Source organism: Mustela putorius, unplaced genomic scaffold (genome assembly GCF_011764305.1).
Source record: "Mustela putorius furo isolate JIRA1106 unplaced genomic scaffold, ASM1176430v1.1 tig00003976_pilon_pilon_pilon, whole genome shotgun sequence".
NCBI classification, from domain to species: Eukaryota; Metazoa; Chordata; class Mammalia; order Carnivora; family Mustelidae; genus Mustela; species Mustela putorius.
The window spans coordinates 7948723-7969665 of NW_025422118.1; the positions used below are offsets into that span (position 1 = coordinate 7948723).

Sequence of the window (20943 nt, forward strand, 5' to 3'; positions counted from 1 at the left end):
TTAAAGATATTGTGAGTTTTGTGAGTTTGTTTATTCGTTATGACTACTTTTTTCTTTCCTTTTGGCCTGGAGAGGATGCATTAATACTTCATGAGAACTTATTTATATTTATAAAGTTTCCAAAAAATAAAGCTTCAAAGCCAAAGATTCTCAATTTGGGGACTTATGTATTACAACAACTGATGCCTAAAAGGCTGGAAGGTTAATTTTACTCCTTAAGTGGAAAGCAGTTCTTACCTAAGATCAAAAAATTAGTCATTGAACAGATGACATTTTTCATGCCATTATTGCTGAGGTCTGATTAGAAGCTACATTTTTGAATATTTGGAACAGCTTACATAATATGTACCTCAGAGTCCCCAAATATTCTCTAATAAACAGTGCACCTGAGATCTGTGATTTACCTGCAAATATAATAAAGAGAAACATTTCTGAATTTGCCTAAGGTCACAGAATGAAATGGAGATGGAATCTGGAAATCCCACCTTGATTAAAGTCCAGTGAATTTCTAAAACCCTCTCGGGTATCACACATTGTATATACTGTGAGGGTAGAAAAAGAAATTCAATAGTTCAACAAATATTTACCGAATGCCAATGTATGCCGGGCAATTTCTTCTCAGTTGTCATAATGCAATTTCAGAGCCCTGCAGGTTATCACCACTTTTATTTTATTTTTATTATTTTTTAATGATTGATTTATCTGAGAGAGAGAGAGAGAATGGGGGGTGGGGCAGAGGGAGAGGGAGAAGCAGACTCCCCACTGAGCAGAGAGCCTGGAGCAGGGCTTGATCCCAGGACCCTAAGATCATGACCAGAGCTGAAATTAAGAGCCATTCGCTTAATCAAGTGAACCACCTAGGTGCCATTTTCACCACTTTTACTTTGAGGAAAAGAAACTCTATTGGGGTTGGAATTCAGCAAATTGTCCTGCTCTTCCCCCTCCCTGTGGATGAAGTAGACTTTTCTACTACACTGATGTTGAGCTTGGTCATGTACTTGACTTGGCCAAAAAGTGTTTAAGATAGGATTCTAGCAAAGACATGAAATGTCCTGCATTAGAGGCAGCTCTCTTGTGCTTTTGCCATTGGTATGAAGCACTGTGATTTTGGCAATCTACTTGTCTCCAAAAAATGGGGGATATGTTGATCAGGGCTACCCTAGTTGACTATCCCTTGAAACCTCAGCAATGAGTCAACTCAGCCAACCTGCAGAACCTAAAGCTTGAGGCAGAGCCACTGTAGTGTATCCAAAGAAATGTGAGCATAATGATACATGTTTATTGTTTGTTGTAGGCCACTGAATTTTGCAGGTAGTATTTTTTTTGGGGGGGGGGGAGTGGGGCTGGGGAGTTATTTATTTATTTTAGTTTAAATGCATTTTATTTTTAGACACCCTACATGACATGTTTTTTTTTTTTTTTTTTTTTTTTTTTTTTTCTTAGAAACAATGCCTCTGCTCCAAATAAATCAGGGTCAAAATAAACGAAGAGCTCAAGATGACATCAGTCCCATTTGTCTAAGTCCTGGTGTTGTGCAGATGAAGAGCAGAGCCAGTTATGGCAACAGGTGATACATCTAAAGACATAGCCAAGTTCATTAACATTTCTCCATTTCTAAACCGTCCTTAACGAGAATCCTATATAGGGTCATACCACCCTCATGGTAGTCCAGCAGAGCAGCCAGGCCATCTGGATTCATGTTTTTACCAATAAAGAACTTGCAGTTTTTCAAATTAGCAAAGATGTGCTTGATGTGTTCTGCAGCTCCTGTCATAAAAGGGTTTACTCTTTCTGGGCTCTGTTCCTCAAGTTTGCCTTTGATTGATTTCATGTAATCTTTGATGTACTTCTTGCAGGCTTCTTTTGTGAAGCTGGTTTCCTGCAAACGATGGTTCATGACAATAGCACACCAGGGATGACTGTGATTTCTGTATCTTTGCCTTCCGGCCGTCAATGAAGGCATTTCCACCAATGAGCAAGTCATCAGTGTTACCCTCTGTCCTGCTGACCACCTTCACCTCCACCTCATGGCACAGCCCACCCGCGATCTCCCAGATCTTGTAAATGTCAGAGAACATCTCATTATGGCTGATGAGGTCCCAGTAGATGATCATGATGGCGGATGGAGAGAGACGATGGTGGCACTACCTTAGCAGGACCTGGGAACTCTGAGCAAGTGTGGTGCAGCGTGAACACTTGGGGGCGGTGGTGTGGTGGGGCGGGAGTGAGTAGGTAAAAAAGTGGGGATGGTTTTTTATGCAGCAATAGCCAGCTGATACAATTTCTTTAGCCAAAGTCAAAGTTAATATTCAGGGAAAGAAGAGTCTTGTTTTCATATTAACTACCATCTTGTTAGGAAAAGAAGATAAACTCAGAGCCATAAATAATAATTGATAACTCAGATTGTATAATTGGGACCATATGATTTCATAAATTTTCAAAAAGGAAAGATTAGTGAGAGTTGAAAGGTAGCATAGCATTTACAATTGTAACACAACCTAATATCTCTCCTGAGGGCACTAGAATTGTTACTTTAACATCTATTAAACAGTTCTAGATTAGGGTGGGGAAATACGTGGGAAAAGTGCCATCATTCCCAAATCTTGAAGCAAAGACGTGCATTCCAAATCAGTTATGATACTTATGATAGTCTTTCCTGCAGCGCCTGGAATAAGTCTCAAAATCCTTCTCAAAGCAGTGGTGTAGGGGATGACATCCAATTGATTAGAGTTGGCATATGAGCTCAAATCTGTGTCTCCCTACATCTTGGCAGAAAATCTATTGAGAGATATTAATTCCTTCCCTTTAAAAGCTAATATCCTAAAGAAACTTGGTAGCAAAACACTTTATATTAGCCAGAAGTATGGGGAATCATTAGTTTTGCAGAACTCCTTCTATGAAAAAGCAAGATGCCTCACCTGGACAGGTTTAATGAATTAATTAATTAGTTAATTAAGAAACTCTGCTTGCTAAACACTAAAGACAAAAATATAAATAATTCACAATCACTGATTTTGAGATGCTTAAAGTTTAAAAGCAGTTGAATAAACCAAGCCAAACAACAACAACAACAAAAAATGACTTTAGTAGGTGATGTGAGTATAATAAGACAAGAATACCCAGGAAAGCGCCTGGCAGGGAAAACAAAGAGTGAGCCTTCTTTGAGCAGTTCTGGGCTTCACAGAATCCAGAAGACCTACAGAGTGACCTTCCTTGGCAGAAACAACGAAGTGTCCTATACCTACAACTCGGCAAAGGACAGGCTCCGCTCCCCTGCCCGGCTGAGTTGGAGATCAGATGAAATAAGCCAGTCTGATGAGCAGGGCACTGAGAAAGTCTCAGAAGCCATTTGTGATGAACTGGAAAAGTTGCTAGTGTTTTCAAACTAGTTAAAAATCTTTCAAGAAATTCTGGTTTCTAAAGAAGCTCCACTGTCCTTTGAGGTCGCTGTATTTTCTTGCAGTCTTATTAAGTGGAGGCACTCCTTCTCCCACCTAATTCTTATTTCAAGATCAGAGGTGTGGTCTGTCAGATCTTGGGTCATTATCATGTCTTCCAAACCACTGCTCCTCTAGCTTCTTTTAAAAAGTCCTATTCCTTTGCATCTCACACAGGACCTGTTTTAGCTTCTAGGGCTCCCTGGATTGTTATCATTGGCTCCCTCATCCATTAAGCATTTAGTTCCTGCCTCAGTGTCTCCCACCCCATGCCGAGTCTTGTCCTGTCATCATCCTGGGAAATGAAATAATCTAACGTACTTTTAATTGCTAAGCTTCACATTGGAAGCATGCTTTCCTTCTCTGCTCTTTCATCCTGTTTTCTTCCTAGTCCTATTCTATGTTCTTTTTAGAGCATACCTTTTAACGTCAGGGACAACGATGATTTCAGTTTTCCTGCTAAAAAGCCTTCTATAGATTGCTCTTGGTAATTAACCACAAATTGTTGAGTTGTCTCTCCATGATTTAGCTCTCACCTTTCTGAAGCACCTATGTGTTTACGTCAGTCGTTCAACCTGCACCACACTGTTCAGAGACTCAAATGTGCTATACTTTCTCACCCCAGGGCCTTTGAACATGTGGTTTTCTCTTCCTGGAGTTCTAAATCCTCTTTCTTTGCCCAGTGCCTCAAGTCAGCTTCGACCTTAACATCACGGCCTTCAGAATGCCTGTACTAATCCACACGATAAAGAAGACTGCCCTTTTAATGTTTCTAAACTCCTCCTTACGTACTTAACTTTATAGTATTTGTCAGACTTTCTTATAATTAATTGCTTAATTGGGTCTCATTTCTACTAGACTGAAGTTCACACAGTAGTGATCGCAGATGTCTTACTCATCCCTGTGTCTTCAGTGCTTTGCTTAAAACCTGGGACATGATGAAACAAATGAATATTAATCAAATAAACAGTTAACGCTCTTCTAGACTTGGTGAGCTGCCCTGCAGCAGAGCTGGTGACTCCATACCTTCTAGGCAGGTTGGGAGGATTTGCTGTGAGTCATCGGATCTGTGGGGAATGTCAGCCATGAAGAAGTTAGGAGGATAATTTGCGGATAAATAGTTGAGGGACTTAAGTCCTGCAGTCGCTGCTGTGGGCAGTAAAGGCGATACCCCTCAGAGCACACCTTTTCTGAAGTGCTTTCACCTGAGTGCCCTCTTCTCAATTTATTGTTGACTTCCGAGCGAGGTAAGTAAGGCTAGCTACAATTGCTTCTGCCACAACGTCTCTGACTCCCTGGCATCCGGACACAGGGTATCATCTGCAATTATGCTGGCAACTAAACGGCAACAATTGAGAGAAGATTTGATGTAAATAGAACAAAGAAACTCTGATCTCTACCCACGCTGCATATTCTCTTGCACTTAACATGAAAGCATTCATTACTCTCATCCTCAAAAGCGGTGGCAGAAATTCATATTGAAAGGGAAAGGTTAGACTTTGATGGGCTGCTGGTGTCACCCACAGACACCTTTGGGATAATAGACCGCACAACATGATGACTAAGGCAGTATCAACATGTATATCTCCTTTCTTCAAGAGCTGGGGAACAAAGAACTTCCCATATTATTCCAGTTTCAAATGAAAGGTGTAGTATTTTGACATCTTGATGCATGCATGGAGAAATGCTTGCAACATCTGATTTTTTTTTAATAAAGTCAATCCAGAAAAAAAAATGACATCCAGCCATAATGACTCCATTAACTATGTCTGTAGATAAATAGAAGAAAATGACCTTGAGGACAGAATGCACTGAATCACATAACAAAAGGCAAGATTTAAGTAGCTTTTTTGTAAGGAATGTTGTGTTTTAGATTAAAAAGGCAAATGGATATTTGGTATATCAGTACAAAAATTTCTCCCCCATTGTCATATATTTGGCTCTACTTACCAACAGTGCAGAGAAAGAACTGGCAACATATAGATTGCATTCAGAGGACAACTGAATAGACATCTTACATGTTATCAAGATTAGTTTGCCATGAAGCATATTCATGATTTGTGTAACTGTTGTTCCCCCCAGGATTATGAACCGTATGTAGCTTATTTGGCCTCAGGTAAACAAAGGATCCCTTCAGCTATCTTTCAAATATTCCTGGATAGATTTTTCTTTATGTTTGGTGATGGATTTCCCTCCCATACAATTATGAATAAAAGGACCAATGAATGACCCAAAAGAGTGGGAGAGAGTCAAAGGGAGAGAGGGGGAGGAAGAGGGAGGAAGTGGTGAGGGCATTGCAGCAGAAAGAGAGAGACAGAGATTATTCTGACAAAGCTCTAATACCCTGAGGCTCAGTGACTTTCCACAGTGGGTCTCCTTATCCCATTGTCTTCTTGAATGAGCCCTATTTTGATACATTTCTTTGAAGATGCCCTTGAACAAATCTCCCAATTCCTTTGTCCTCAATTCCAATCAGCAAAAAGATTGGTCTTCTGAGCCGCACATCAGCCATCTACAATGAGGAAGTAGGTCTCTTTCATGCCAACGTATTCCTAAATGAGGTTGTGGAATCCCCTTCTTTATCAATAATAGACTGGCGTGTTTATTAGGAGCACGTATTCTTAGGTCTTAGCCAAGACTTATGAAAGAATCCCTGGGGATGCATCCCAGGAATGTGCGTTTTAGATAATTTCCCGGTGTGATTCTGATGCTTGAGAGGGCTGTAATTTGATAATGAGAGTGTTGACATAGGTTGGGCCTTAGCTGAGGCTGGCACTGTCACCTGGGGAAGAGCTAGATTAACTCATAAGTGAGGTTTAAATTAAAAATATAGTAACACTCGCTAACAACATTTATTGAGTTTTAAAATATTCCAGACACTGCTAAATATATATATATATATTTTTTTTCATTTATTCTTTACAACATGACTAATGAGATAGGTACTATTATCATCCCCACTTGATAAATGAGAACACTTTCAGGGTTGAAGATGTAAATAATTTGGATAAAGTCACACAACTACTGAAAGCTAACTCCCAACACTTTTTTAAATGTAACTGTTTCACTGTACTGTCTCCCAGAAAGCAGTAAGTAAAGATTTGGTATCTTAGTTCCATTTCTTCTCTTTCCATTTCAAAGTCCTATACAGACCAATAGGATTATATGATCCTAGTCCTTGTTAAACTATATAGAAAAAACCCCCACAAGATTGACAAAGACTCTCAAAGAGAACTGTAACCTACAACTTTTCCAGATCTCCTCTTGACTTTAGGTCTGATTCTTAAATGGACTTAAGAAAATACTATAGACCAAAGTTTTCCTGTTTAAAAATATCTTCTCCCACAGACCTGTACCCCTGGGGCAAATAATACATTATATGTTAATAAAAATAATTAATAAAATAAAAAAAAAACTTCTCTGTATCTAAATAGTATACTTCCCATTTTTTTTTCCTTTTACAGTATTTCCTCTTGACAATCATGTATGGAAAGGGTCTATATACCCATAGTGAATGTCCACTATGCACCAGGCATTATAGCGATGTTAAGAATAGTGAGAGTCAACAGTTTTAGTCCACGCTCAAGTAAATAAACATAAACATTTCCATACGATGCTAAGTACTAACAAGAGAATACATGCAAGACTGAGTTAAAAAAAAAAAAAAACAACAACAAACTTGGAGGGGCCAATTTTAATTAAGATGGTCAAAGAAGTCTTCTTTGAGGAGGTGGCATTTATGCTGAGACCTATAAAAAGGAGAGCAGAGGGCAATCATCCCATAGAGGAAGAACAACAAATTCGAAGTTTCTGAGATGACAAAGAACGTGCATGCCAGAAGACCTTAAAAAGAGGTGGGAATGACATTTAGTGATAAAAGGGGGGTAGCGACTTAGTGGTTTAGTTCAGAGATGGTATCATACAGGACTGGATAGAGAAACTGGGTTTTATTCTGAATTGAAAGAAAAGCTTCTGAGGATTTTGGTTCAGGAGAATAAAATTATTTAATTTACCCCTTAAGAGGATCTCTTGCTAATATGTGAAGCAGAGATGGAAGGGAATGATAATCACTGGAAGGCAGTCAGTGGTCTCCTGCAGTTGCTCAGATAAGAGATGATGATGGTCTGACTAAAGGGATGATTTTAGAAATGGAGGAAGTGGATGACTCTGAAATATAATTTATACATGTAATGAACAGGAAATGAAAACGAACTGAATAGAGGGCAAAGGGAAAGAAAAGAATCAGGGATGACTCCTTAGTTCCTGAATGTAGCACCCCTGAAAATGCTTAGATGCAACATTAAAAAATAGAGGGTATTTCTGGGGACAGGTATGAAGGATGCAAAAACAAGACTGATTATAATAAAATTTAATAAAATTTGAGCTGAATATGAGAAAATCAAGTGCAGATGGCCATTGGATATGCAATCTTGAAACACAAAAGAGAATTCCATAATAGAAATATAAATTTGAGAATAATAATCAACATGAATATGCTATTTTAGTCCATAGATGTGGATGAAATCATCTGGACACAGAGAAGGATTTAGGATGGAGCCCCTAGGGGTTCCTGGATTTAGAGGTCAGACTGAAGAAGCAAAGACATCAAAGAAATTTGAGAAAGAATGACCCAGTGGTAAGAAGAAAAAAAAAAAAAGAGAGAGAAAGAGAGGGAGAGAGAGAGAGGATGTTGTCATGGAAGCCAAGATAGGAGTGCGTTAGAAGAAAGAAAATGTGGTCAGGTATATTGAATGCAGGTCAAGTAAAGTCAAGACAAATAATTTGTGTAGTTGATTTAGCACTATGGTTATCTTCAATGACCTTGACAAAAGCAGTTTCAGTGAAGTGGGAGAGAATAAAAAGAGATTGCAGAGGGCCAAAGAGCAACACAAACAAAGCACGGTTTTAGAAAACTCTAGCATAATCCAATGCACAGAGTCTACAAATTTCAGTTGTATCAAACAGGGAGTGCTGTTATTTCACAGGTGAATGAGATGTGAGCTATGCAAGTATCACAGTTGGTTGTTCCAACATTGCTGGTAGTTCCAATCATCTCATTTATCCAAATCCTGGCTGCAGTCTGCCGCCACACAGCAGCTGTCCAGCCTTGTTCAAATATAGACATGGATGACTGAATCCTATGGCTCTCTGGGGCTCCCAGGACTCTGCTGTCCTTGTGCTGTCCCCTGATATCGCACTAATTGAAATTGTTCTGGGAGAACACTGGGACTTGGTCCTCACTCTCCATCATCTTAATTCAAATCTTATGATTTCTCAGCCAGGGCACTCTTCCCATTCTCCATTTCAACATAAAGAACTTTAACTCACCCTCTCTTGCAGCTGTTTGTTGGTCAGACAACATTAAGTTGCTAATTGCTTTATACAAAATTTGGAGTCAATGCAAGCTTTTATTGTATATAAACACTTCTTTGCTATGAATGGTGACAGTTAAAGTGGAGTCCAGAGAAGGTTTTTCACTTGTTTCTTTGATGATGTTGATGATGATAATGATTATTATTTTAAGGTGGAGCTAATGTAACATGTGAGATGTTGATGGAGATGATCCAGTAGTTGGCCCTTCTATAGTGATACAAAACTGCTGATAGTAAGACAAATAGCAAGCACTGTCCACATTTGTCAAGATTACAGCCTACTTGTCTGGATTTAGTGCCGAATATCTGATCCTAAAGCAAGGAATGAGTTGGAGGTAATATTCCTGATCTGGGAAATATGGGAGTCATGCAAGAGCAAAGGGTTAGGCTCATGTAAGAGGAAGAGATCACAGTTACTGTAACTGGGATGCAAAGCTGAGATTTGTTTTAAGAAACAAAGCTAAAGTTCAGAGGCAACAGATCAGAGCCAAGTCAGCAAAAGGTTCAGTTTGATGTTAAACTTCTGGGGATATCAATCATGACTCTTGGTTAGGAGGCAACTTGAGAGATCTATACCCTGAAGCAGGGCTAATTCAAGATCTGGTGACTCAAGCATCAAAGAGGTGAGCAGTTGAGGGACACTGGGGCAAGGCTGCAGTGAATGTTATTAGATATAAATCCTAATTTAATATTTATTTAGTCTTTATGTGTCCTCCTGGCTGTGTGTCTCCTACCTACTTAATGAGATGCCCTTCCATCACATCCTGTTCAACAACTTAAAATTTAATCATTTTCTAATAAAAAAAATTTATCTGTTTCTCTGTCTCTTAGTCATCAGGGTTCAAAATATCACTTAAAAATAATCTATCAACTCTCTTTTCCTTTCAGATGAACCTTCAAACATTTACCAAGTTTTTCATGTTACATTTTCTAATATAATTTCTATTCTTCATCTCTCTTTTTACATTTCCTTTCCAAAGATGTGTTAAACTGTAGAATACAGGTTTTGTCATTGTACACACCCAGGTTCAAATATTCAGTCTGTGATTTACTACATTTATAATTTTTTATGACTTAAATCTAAATATTCATTTGTTTTTCTTAAAATAGTGAGGAGGTACCTGGGTGGTTTAGTTGGTTAAGCATCTGACTCTCGATTTTGGCTCAGGTCATGATTTCTGGGTTATGAGATGGAACCCGGTGTCGAGCTCTGCATCAGGAGTGGAGACTGCTTTAAAATTCTCTTTCTCCCTCTGCTTCTGTCCCATGCTCCACACTGGATGTATACTCTCTTTCTAGAGAGAGAGAGAGAGAGAGAGAGAGAAATAAAATAGTGATAACAATTAATTTTTAAAATGTTTTCTAGAGGTAAAATGGAAAATTGTATGTAAGATATGTAAGGTAATCTAATACATACCCGATGAACAATAGTTGCTTCTTCCTTTCACAATTTATTCAGCAGATCTAAGTGGAACGAATGGTGAAATTCTATCTGTTCTGCCTGTATTCTTTCTGTGTCTTTTTTTCCTGAATGACTTTGAGTAAATTCATATCCCTAAAATGCCTTTAGTCAAACATTGAAAAGATTTTCCTTATCAGTGAGATAATTCCTCACTTTAGATCCCCTGTGATCTCATGTAAATTCTCACATCCAGCCAGATTTAGCTGGATTGTCCCTTACGAATATCACATTACTTCAGACCTGTGTTCCTCACTGTTTCCCTTGTTAGAATGTTCTTAATGTTCATTATTGACAAAGATGCACAGAATGGGGAACTCTCTTACGCTGTTGGTGGGAATGCAAACTGCTGCAGCCGCTCTGAAAAATAGTATGGAGGCTCCTCAAGAAGTTAAGAATAGAACTGCCCTACGACTCAGCAATTGCACTACTAGGTATTTACCTCTCAAAATACGAATGCAATGATTTGAAGGGACACATGCGCCCCAATGTTTATAGCAGTTTATAACAGTCCACAATAGTCAAAATGTGGAAAGAGCCCAGATATTCATAGATAGAGGAATGGATAAAGAAGATGTGATACACACACACACACACACACACACACACACAATCACAGGAATGTTACTCAGCCATCAAAAGAATGAAATCTTGCCATTTGCAAGACACAGACGGAACTAGAGTTCATGATGCTAAGCAGTGTAGGTCAGTCAGAGAAAAACAATTACCATATGATTTCACTCATATGTGGAATTTAAGAAACAAAACAGATCAACTTAGGGGAAGAGAAGGAAAAATAAAATAAGATGAAAATAGAGAGGTAGGCAAACAATGAGAGACTCTAAACTGTAGACAACAAACTGAGGGGGGTGGGGGGATGGGGTAATTAGATAATGGGCCTTAAAGAGGACATTTGATGTATGAGCTATATGCAACTGATGAATCACTAAGTTCTACCCCTGGAACTAATAATGCACTGTACATTAACTAAATTGAATTTAAATTAAAAAAATTAAACCAGGCGATTCACAGACCTGTACCCCTGGGGATAAAAATATATTATATGTTTATAAAAAATAAAAAATTAAAAAATTAAAAAAAATACAAAAGTCTATAACAATAAAAGAAATTAAGATCTAGAAGAAAAAAAATAAGATCAAGGAACCATTGTTAAGTGTATATGCCATGGAGAAGAGTGATAGAAATTGATTTTTATTTTCAAAAGGTTGTCCCAGCTTCCAAGTAGCAAATAGAGAAAGAGAACTTAGGTAAATGGTTAGAAAACAGTTGCATTAATTTAGGCCAGAGCAGATAGCGATGGGAAAGGTGGGTTAAAGATTGAGATAGAGGTAAGTAGAGGCATTTGTTATATTTTTGGTGGATAAATTAATAAATAGAAAATATCAAAAAAAAGACAACCAGGTTTCTTTATTTCTTTTTTCCCCCTTATTTTAAAATTTTATTTATTTTATTTTTTTAAATAAACATATAATGTATTATTAGCCCCAGGGGTACAGGTCAGTGAATCACCAGGTTTACACATTTCACAGCATTCACCATAGCACATACCCTCCCCAATGTTCATAACCCTACCACCCTCACCCTATCTCCCTCCCCCCGACCACCCTGTTTGTTTTGTGACATTAAGAGTCTCTTATGGTTTGTCTCCCTCCCGATCCCATCTTGTTTCATTTAATCTTTTCCTATCCACCACACGCCCCACATTGCATCTCCACTTTCTCATATCAGGGAGAGCACATGACAGTCGTCTCTCTCTGATTAACTTATTTTGCTAAGCATAAAACCCTCTAGTTCCATCCATTTCATCGCAAATGGCAAGATTTCATTTCTTTTGATGGCTGCATAGTATTCCATTGTGTGTGTGTGTGTGTGTGTGTGTGTGTGTGTGTGTGTGTATGTATGTATCTCACATCTTCTTTATCCATTCATCTGTTGATGGATATCTTGGTTCTTTCCATAGCTTGACTATTGTGGACATTGCTGCTATAAACATTCAGGTGCACGTGCCCGTTCAGATCACTATGTTTGTATCTTTAGGGTAAATACCCAGTAGTGCAATTGCTGGGTCATAAGGTAGCTCTATTTTCAACTTTTTGAGGAACCGCCATGCTGTTTTCAAGAGTGGCTGTACCAGCTTGCATTCCCACCAACAGTGTAGGTGGTTTCCCCTTTCTCCACATCCTTGCCAGCACCTGTCATTTCCTGCTTGTTAATTTTAGCTATTCTGACTGGTGTGAGGTATCTCATTGTGGTTTTGATTTGTATTTCCCTGATGCCGAGTGATGTGGAGCACCTTTTCATGTGTCTGTTGACAATCTTAATGTCTTCTTTGCAGAAATGTCTGTTCATGTCCTCTGCCCATTTTTTGATTGGATTATTTGTTCTTTGGGTGTTGAGTTTGCTAACCTCTTTATAGGTTTTGGATACTAGCCCTTTATCTGATATGTCATTTGCAAATATCTTCTCCATTTTGTCAGTTGTCTTTTGGTTTTGTTAACTGTTTCCTTTGCTGTGCAAAAGCTTTTGATCTTGATGAAGTCAAGCCTTTGGTGATGTTCCTAGGAAGAAGTTGCTGCCTGTGTTCTCCTCAAGGATTTTGATGGATTCCTTTCTCACATTGAGGTTCTTCATCCATTTTGAGTCTATTTTGGTGTGTGGTGTAAGGAAATGGTCCAGTTTCATTTTTCTGCACGTGGCTGTCCAATTTTCTCAACACCATTTGTTGAAGAGGCTGTCTTTTTTCCATTCGACATTTTTTCCTGCTTTGTTGAAGATTAGTTGACCATAGAGTTGAAGGTCTATTTCTGGGCTCTCCATTCTGTTCCATTGATCTGTGTCTGTTTTTGTGCCAGTACCATATGACAACCAGGTTTCTGACTGGTACAGCTAGATAATAAGTGCTAGCTGTCACTGAAAGAGAAACATTGGGAAAAATACCATATGGGGTGGTAGAGGAAGGACATATATGTCATTTTGAACATACTGAGTTTAAGGTGTCTCTGATATATCTCAGACAGAACAAACATACAGCTGGACATATAACACACACAAGAGGTAATACTTCTATAGCATTTCATGGCACAAAGTATTTTCCTAAGGAGGTGAAGATGTCAACTAAAATTGGTTTTGGAAATCAAAAAGTGGACTGTGCTAAATATGTTAATTAGTGAACTATGTGCATTTTGGTGGCAAATTTGACTCTGATTTTGAATAAAATTCTCTAGGAAGAGAAAGAGAAGACAGATTAAGAATGAGTCTTGAGGAACTCTAATATGTAATGCCTCATAGATGCATATGAACATCCTAGGAAATGGAAGAAATAGTTCCCAAAAGTGTAGAAGGAAAAACAGGATAGTGTTGGCTCACAAAAACCAAGGGAAAATTAGTTTCCAGGAAGGACAAAGTGGAAGAGTGGATGTCAACACCTAATGCTACCAGGAGGTCAAGTAAGATAAGAATTGAAAACTCTTTGGTGATCATAGTGACATGACAGCCAATGGTGCCATTAAGAAGAGCTCTTTCAGTGGGATGATCGACTGGAGGCCATCTTTTAGTGTGACAGAAAGATAAGAAATAAGGGAATGTAAGAATAGAAAGCTTCTTTGAGAAATTTGACTCCAAACTGGAAGAGACAGGTATAGGAGAAGAGAGAAAGAGTGATAGCTTATAGGGATAAGACTTTGAGTGAACATGCTTTCTTTTTTAAAAGAAGAAAGGCTTAAAACAACAGCAACAACAGTCATATCCACAACAAAAGACACTGGAAAGAACTGGAGATGGAGAGGCTGAGTATATGTTAGAGAAGTAATAACTGGTAGTGACATTTTTCTTGAGAAGTTAATTAGAGAGATGAGTCTTATAAAGAAGAATGGCAGATAAGATAGGTATATTTGTTTGATATCTTGAAAATTAAGAAGTTCTTGTCTAATAAATCATATTTTATTGATAAAACAGGAAGTTGATAAAAGTAAATTGACAATTTGAAAAGAGTAGAAAAGGACTGAAATCATCTTGGAGGGTGGTAATAGGAGAAAAATGATATGATGTTTGAGTGGTGTTGAAAGACTATGTTGGGCTATATCATAAATTTGCAGTGGAACTCATCTTTTGGTTATTTGCCTTTGGCAGAGTGAGTGATCAGCTGTTCAGTGATAGGTATGGAGAGAGTGTGTAATTTGTACATTAGCTGTGATTAGCCTTAACTGTGAGTAACTAAAAGCAAAACAAAATGATAACAAACTCACAATAATGATAAGAAGCAATAGAGAAATTTTCTGTCTTTCAACATTCATTAAATTTAGGGATAGTCTATGTATGACAAATTACTGTGCTTGGGTGTGTCCTATCTGATTCATCAGGTATGTGTCATTTCCTTTCCCAGAATCACTGCATGAGACAAGAGGGTTGTTGCGTTTTCAACCATAATGTCTACTTTTTAACAAACTGGAAAGAAAAAAGAACAAGCAGACCATGCACCCTTCCTTGGAATATTGCTCAGCCATCAGAAAGGATGAATACCCAACTTTTGCATCAACATGGCTGCGACTGGAGGAGATTATGCTGAGTGAAATAAGTCAAGCAGAGAAAATCAATTATCATATGTGAGTTTCACTTACTTGTGGAACATAAGGAATAACACGGAGGACATTAGGAGAAGTAAAGGAAAAGTAAAGAGGGGGAAATTGGAGGGGGAGACAAACCATGAGAGACTGTGGACTCTGAGAAACAAACTGATGGGGCGTGGGGGGAATGGGTAAAGCTGATGGTGGGTATTAAGGAGGGCACGTATTGCATGGAGCACTGGGGGATATACATAAACAGTGAATCTTGGATCACTACATAAAAAACTAATGTATTGTATGGTGACTAACATAACACAACAAAAATTTTTAAAAATTAAAAAGTAAAGACACTCTCTGAAACAGCACACTTGAGTCACATGGTCACCCCTAGATGAAGGGGTGTGGGTTTTGATACTTATTCCAGATGTCTATGTACTGAGACAGCACTCAATTTTCTATTATAGAGGAAGAGGGCAAGCATAGATATTAGAGGGAAACTAGAAGTCTTTTTCAGAGTTAGAGTTATCCAGAAAGATAATTTCTCAAGGTGAGTGTTCATGGTATCTGCAAATGCAGCAAGCTGGAAAATAGAAAGGTTGTAGCTGAAATGGTGTTTAAACTGGAGTTTGGGAGGTAGAGCCATTATGAATAATGAAATAGCCCAGGCATGGGGGAGAATTTCCTTGAAAATGAGGTGGGAAACTGAGAGGCACGTTTGGATGAGTCAGGGAAATGGATGCTCATGTTGTTTCCAATGAGAGCACCCCTTGGAGTGGGGAAGAAGCTTGTCCCAGGTAGCAAAGCCTTTGATGAATGGGAAGGAGTTATGCCAGCATAATAAATGATAATAGTAGAGAGCAGAAGGGAATGATATAACCGAATGTCATGAGCCTTGAAGAGATAGGTTTAAAATTATATGGGTAAGATAATGTTCTGAAAGCAGCAATGGGTAGCAGGGATGCCTCAAGCCATCTCTAGCTTGAAGATGTGAGATTTGAGAAAATAAACTGCCACCGCCTCAGAGGGAATAAAGGGAGTAGTACCTTCAAAAGATGGGCAGGTGTCAGTTAACGTAATGAGGAAAGAAGTCTAAAGATGGCAAAAAGCTTGTTGGTCAATGAGTTCTAATCTCACAAAGGGAGGGATTGGGAAAGGGAGAGATTGGGAGGTTTGGGGAAAGGAGGAAAATGGGATGGGGAGGGCTTTAGAAGAAGATGGAGATGGTCATTGGGGAGAGGACTAATGGGAATATCTTGTAAAAACAGGGAGAGGAAGGAGCATGCTATTTCTACAGTCACTTGGATATGAATGGACACTGGGCTTATTGGCAGGTAGATTTCTCGGTCTGGTGAGGTGATGGCAGACCCAAAAGTCAGCGACTCCATAGGCTGTGTAGAATGCATGAGGGTAGATTCAAACCCGAAATCTCTCTAGTGGCTTGGTTTGAGTGATGGTGGTTCCAAAAACTTGGAGTCATCACTCACTACTGGTTTACTGATACTAGACCCAGTGAAATGCCTCCTCACAAAAATACTTATTTTAGAAATAAATTAAATTTCAAAGGTTTTGTCTTATTACTAAAGTAATGTATAGTTATTATATAAAATACAGATAAGCATCAAGAAGGAAGAGCCATGGGGCGCCTGGGTGGCTCAGTGAGTTATAGCCTCTGCCATCAGCTCAGGTCATGATCTCAGGGTCCTGGGATGGAGCCCCACATTGGGCTCTCTGCTCAGCAGGGAGCCTGCTTCCCCTCTTTCTCTGCCTGCCTCTCTGTCTACTTGTGACATTTCTCTCTCTGTCAAATAAATAAATAAAATCTTAAAAAAAAAAAAAAGATGGAAAAGCCACTATGTTTTTACCTTCCTGAGAAAATCCCTTTGAATTTAAAGAACAAGTCTAATGCTTATTTTTTTATAAACGATTTATCTAATTATTTGAGAGAGAGAGAGAGAGAGAGAGGAGGGACACAGAGAGAGGGTGAGAGAGAATCTCAAGCAGGCTCCATGCCCAGTGTAGAGCACAGTGTGGAGCTCAGTCTCATGACCCTGAGATCATGACCTGAGCTGAAATCAAGAGTCAGACACTTAACTGACTGAGTTACCCAGGTGCTCCAAGGCAAATGCTTTATATTAAAAATATAATATATGCTAAAATTAATGCTTTTGTATAAAAGTAGTTAAGTTTATTCAAAGTTTTTACCTTTTACATTATTTTTATATCTCTTGCACAGTTTGTAGATAGTGTATATTCACACCTCAGTCACTGGACTCCAAACAGAAACATTTTCCTATCTGAAATGATCACCAGGTTCAAGAGTTGGCATTTTTGAGGTTATTTTTCACAGCCATGATTTATTTAATACAGAACTAATAGTGAGGAATGCACCTTTGAACGGTTCCTTTTTTTTTTTTTTTTTTACAGTGGACGATTCTATGATGCGGCTTCATGGAGTGAGTCTTAAAAGCACAAAGCTGAAGTTCAGATTGGAAACCATTTCCTAAATCTCTCTCATCAGACAGATGAGGAAACAGAGTCTTAGAGAGGAGCATGTCTTGTCCTCCACCACTGAGCTAGTCTGTGCTGGGAATACGCATGGAGTAGAGATGTCCTCTACTTGCTCCCCAGTCCCTCAGGCTACAGCACCTTCCACTACCTATGGAGTACACACTGCTGTGAGGGCCAGGTCAGGAACAGAGCCAGTAGCAGCCCTCTCTTATGCTTAGTTACATCTGTTGTCTTTGTCTAATCATCTGCAAGGATAGCACTGTCCTTCCTCTCTTGCTTCATCTGCGGTGTGAGTTATTATGGGCTGATCTGATCTGGTCCACCCCTGTCTTCCCTCAACACCAAGAATACCGTCACAGACACAGTGGACCTTCCATAATATTTGCAGAATGAACATGTAGCCCAATAGATCCACTCCCTTTCTCCAGTTAGGGTGACACTGGAATCTTAAGGAAAACAAGGTAAATTATTTGACTTGACAGAGAGGTGCTCTCAGTGAGGAGCCACCCTGCTTAACTGAGACACACAATGACCACCCTCCATGGCATCATCGCCAAGAAGGAGGTTGTTGGGAGGATGTGTGCTGAGGAGGAGCCTTCCCTGTGAGGCTGAGAGGCCAGTTTAGGGAGGACTCGTCTCATTTACATGGAGATGGGAACACTTGGGTTAGTTTGACATATCTTTGAATGTTTTTATCATCTCTGTGAACCAAAGTTCTGAAGTGTATCAGGGCTCGAAGCCAGCCTTCCGCTATGAATAATGAACTTAAATGAGGCCTTTTGTGTTGATTATCTGATGATTCATTCTAATATAGCAGTCACTTCAGACTGTGCTGAAAAAAAAATACAGGATATGTTCAGGTGGCATTTTTGATTCATGGCCTTTCTTTTATGATTTATTATTCTGAGATATTCAATTTGAAAAGCAAATAGTTTGATACTAAGTGATATATTATTTTTCTTTAGTGTGAAGAAAGCCATGTTGACAAGCTGGGAAGAGAAGCTAACAGTGAGGGGGAGAGCTTTCTTCCTTCGCTATTCATCAGGATGTGGCATCGACTCTAAACACAAGAGACTTTTTGGATAAAAGAATCATTTGCTGAAGCCTTTTGTTCCTTGAATAAACAATTTTGAATGCCAGTCTAACTAAAGTCAAACTCTTTACGAAGCCCATTGCAAGAATTGCAAAGTAGAGAGCACGCGTAGGCTTCCTGTAGACGAGTCCTGGGCTCCTGTAGAACATACTATAGCAGACAACCAAAGACCAGTGAAAAGGCTTCTTAACAATTACATACCGAAGTCAAGTAATAATATGCAGGGGAGGGAAAAAGAGCCAGAAAGTGATCATAGAGGGGTACAATTGATCAGGGAAGTTTTCAGAGGAGAGCCATAGGGGCATTGGAATTCAAATGGATTGAGACATTTGCAGAAAGCTGGACTGTGGGAGATCAGGTATGAAGATATGATCGCGAAATCCCAGGAGCATTGACGTTACTTTTAGAATTCTGAAGAGAAGAGAGGGAAAGAGAAGAATAGAGAAAAGAAGAGAATCATACAATTACATTGCGAGATGTTTTCAAAGATCTAAATAGATGATAAATATTATCATGGAGAAGAATATTGTGATAATATAAATTTTAACCAAGTTTACCTATGTATTTAGTCCAGTTTCAAATAATAACCAAAAATTCTTTTATGGAACTGATATGGACAAGATAAGATGATTGTAAATTTATTTGGAAGAGCCAAGGGCCAAGAGGAGCCAAAAACTTCTGAGGAAGTGGGGAGGGTCCTTGCCTTACCAGCTACCAGGACTTCTTGTAAAACACTCATAATGAAGAAAGGCTATGACTCCAGAGATAAACAATTGAGCAGAGGAATAGAATAGAGAGTAGACATCCAATGCACAACTTTCAGTGTCTATGTCAGACATAGACTATAAGCTTGATTTGGGACAAAATATTGATTTCAAATTAGCAACTTAAAACAACAACAACAAAGTTGTGAGTATTTCTCCAGGTAATGTGGATCTTCCGAATGATGAGTTCTACTTTCTGTTGAAAGCCATAGATAGAGATGCCATTCGTCTTGCGCACCTTTTTCTAAGTATTTTTAATTTTTAAAATGTAAAAATGATTCTTATGATCTTCTCATTTGATTTTAAGCCTATCATTCTAAATTTAGAGAAAGTTATGAATGGCCTTACTTGGACATCTATAAATGTCACCTCCCTGGTGAAGCTGCTTCTTGACTCTGTGAGGTGAAACAAACTCGTGTGTCCTTTGTGTTTCCCCAACTATCTACACAAACACTCATTATCATGTAGTCCTTTTTTTTTTTTTTTTAATTCTTCCAGAGAGTGAGCTCATCAAGGGAAGAGATACTGTCTTTTTATCTTTGTGTCACTGGGGCTAGACAGAATATTTAGGCTGTGGTACGTATTCAATAATTACTTACTGAATGAATGAAAGCATGAATGGATCTCTCTGATGTGTTTTAGATAATTGCCTTCTGAATGGAGGGACAGGGCCCAGAACACTACGAGGGAATCATTTCCAACAAGGGTTTATAATTTATTGATGAGATGAGAGTAGAGGTTGTTAAAGATCAAACAAGGAAAACAAATAAAAATTCAGTTCATCCAGAAAACAATTCCTTTTCAAATACACGCACTTTAAAAGTACATCACTTATTCTCATCACTGAGCTGGTAATTTCAGGACAGTAAGAAAAAAAGTTATATTTTATGATGCTGCCTCAGCACAAAACCCATTAATTATATTCTTGTGAGCTGGAATAAAAGGTATCTTGAAAATTCTAAACAAAGTGATTTCTCAACGACAAGATGTGAACCAATTAAAATCAGATACTGGAAAGAAAAGTTTAGCAACTGCTTTGCAATAGGCATTTTTGAGAGGGCTTCAGGGAAAATGATGCGTGTACATCATTTGTTTTAATCTAAATAAGATGAGAAGTGGAGACCTAAGAAGAATATTCTGCATGAACCAAGTCATGAATAGCCCAGTGCATTGGTTTGGGATACACTTGGGATTTTAAGAAGGGACTTCTCCATTTCTCTTCACCTACAAATCACCGGTTTATTTATTTGTCCATATATACTCCTCTCTACCCCACTATGTGTTTTTATTAAGGGAATGTGGTAAAAATATTCAACATGTTCTCTGTTTTTAGGCTCTATTTTTCCTTCCTAGAAACCTTTTTTAGCAAGAATGCACTCTTTACCAACAAGTTAGTAGCTGATTTTTATAATCCAAAGTTATAAACTCTAGATATAAATTCTCAGTCATTAATTTAGATAATTGGTATAGTTCGAGCATTAATTCCATTATAAAGATATTTTAGATATTTTAAAATCATAATATTCATTTGATATGTTCTACTTTTCAATTAGCTAAAACATCTCTATTACCAAAACATAGTGTTTCATGACCCTTCTGGATATCAGAAACTTCAAAAGCTACATTGTATAGGGGAAATGAACATGAACTTTGGAGGCAGACTACCTGCATTTGAATTCTAGTTCTGTTACACACCAGCTTTGTAAGCTTGGGCCCATGACTTAACC

General features: G+C 38.5%; 1 pseudogene; it reads right to left on the minus strand.

Annotated features, from left to right (window-relative positions):
• Positions 1-1440: 1440 nt before the first annotated feature.
• On the minus strand, positions 1441-2114 carry LOC101680887 (annotated as a pseudogene).
• Positions 2115-20943: the final 18829 nt, after the last annotated feature.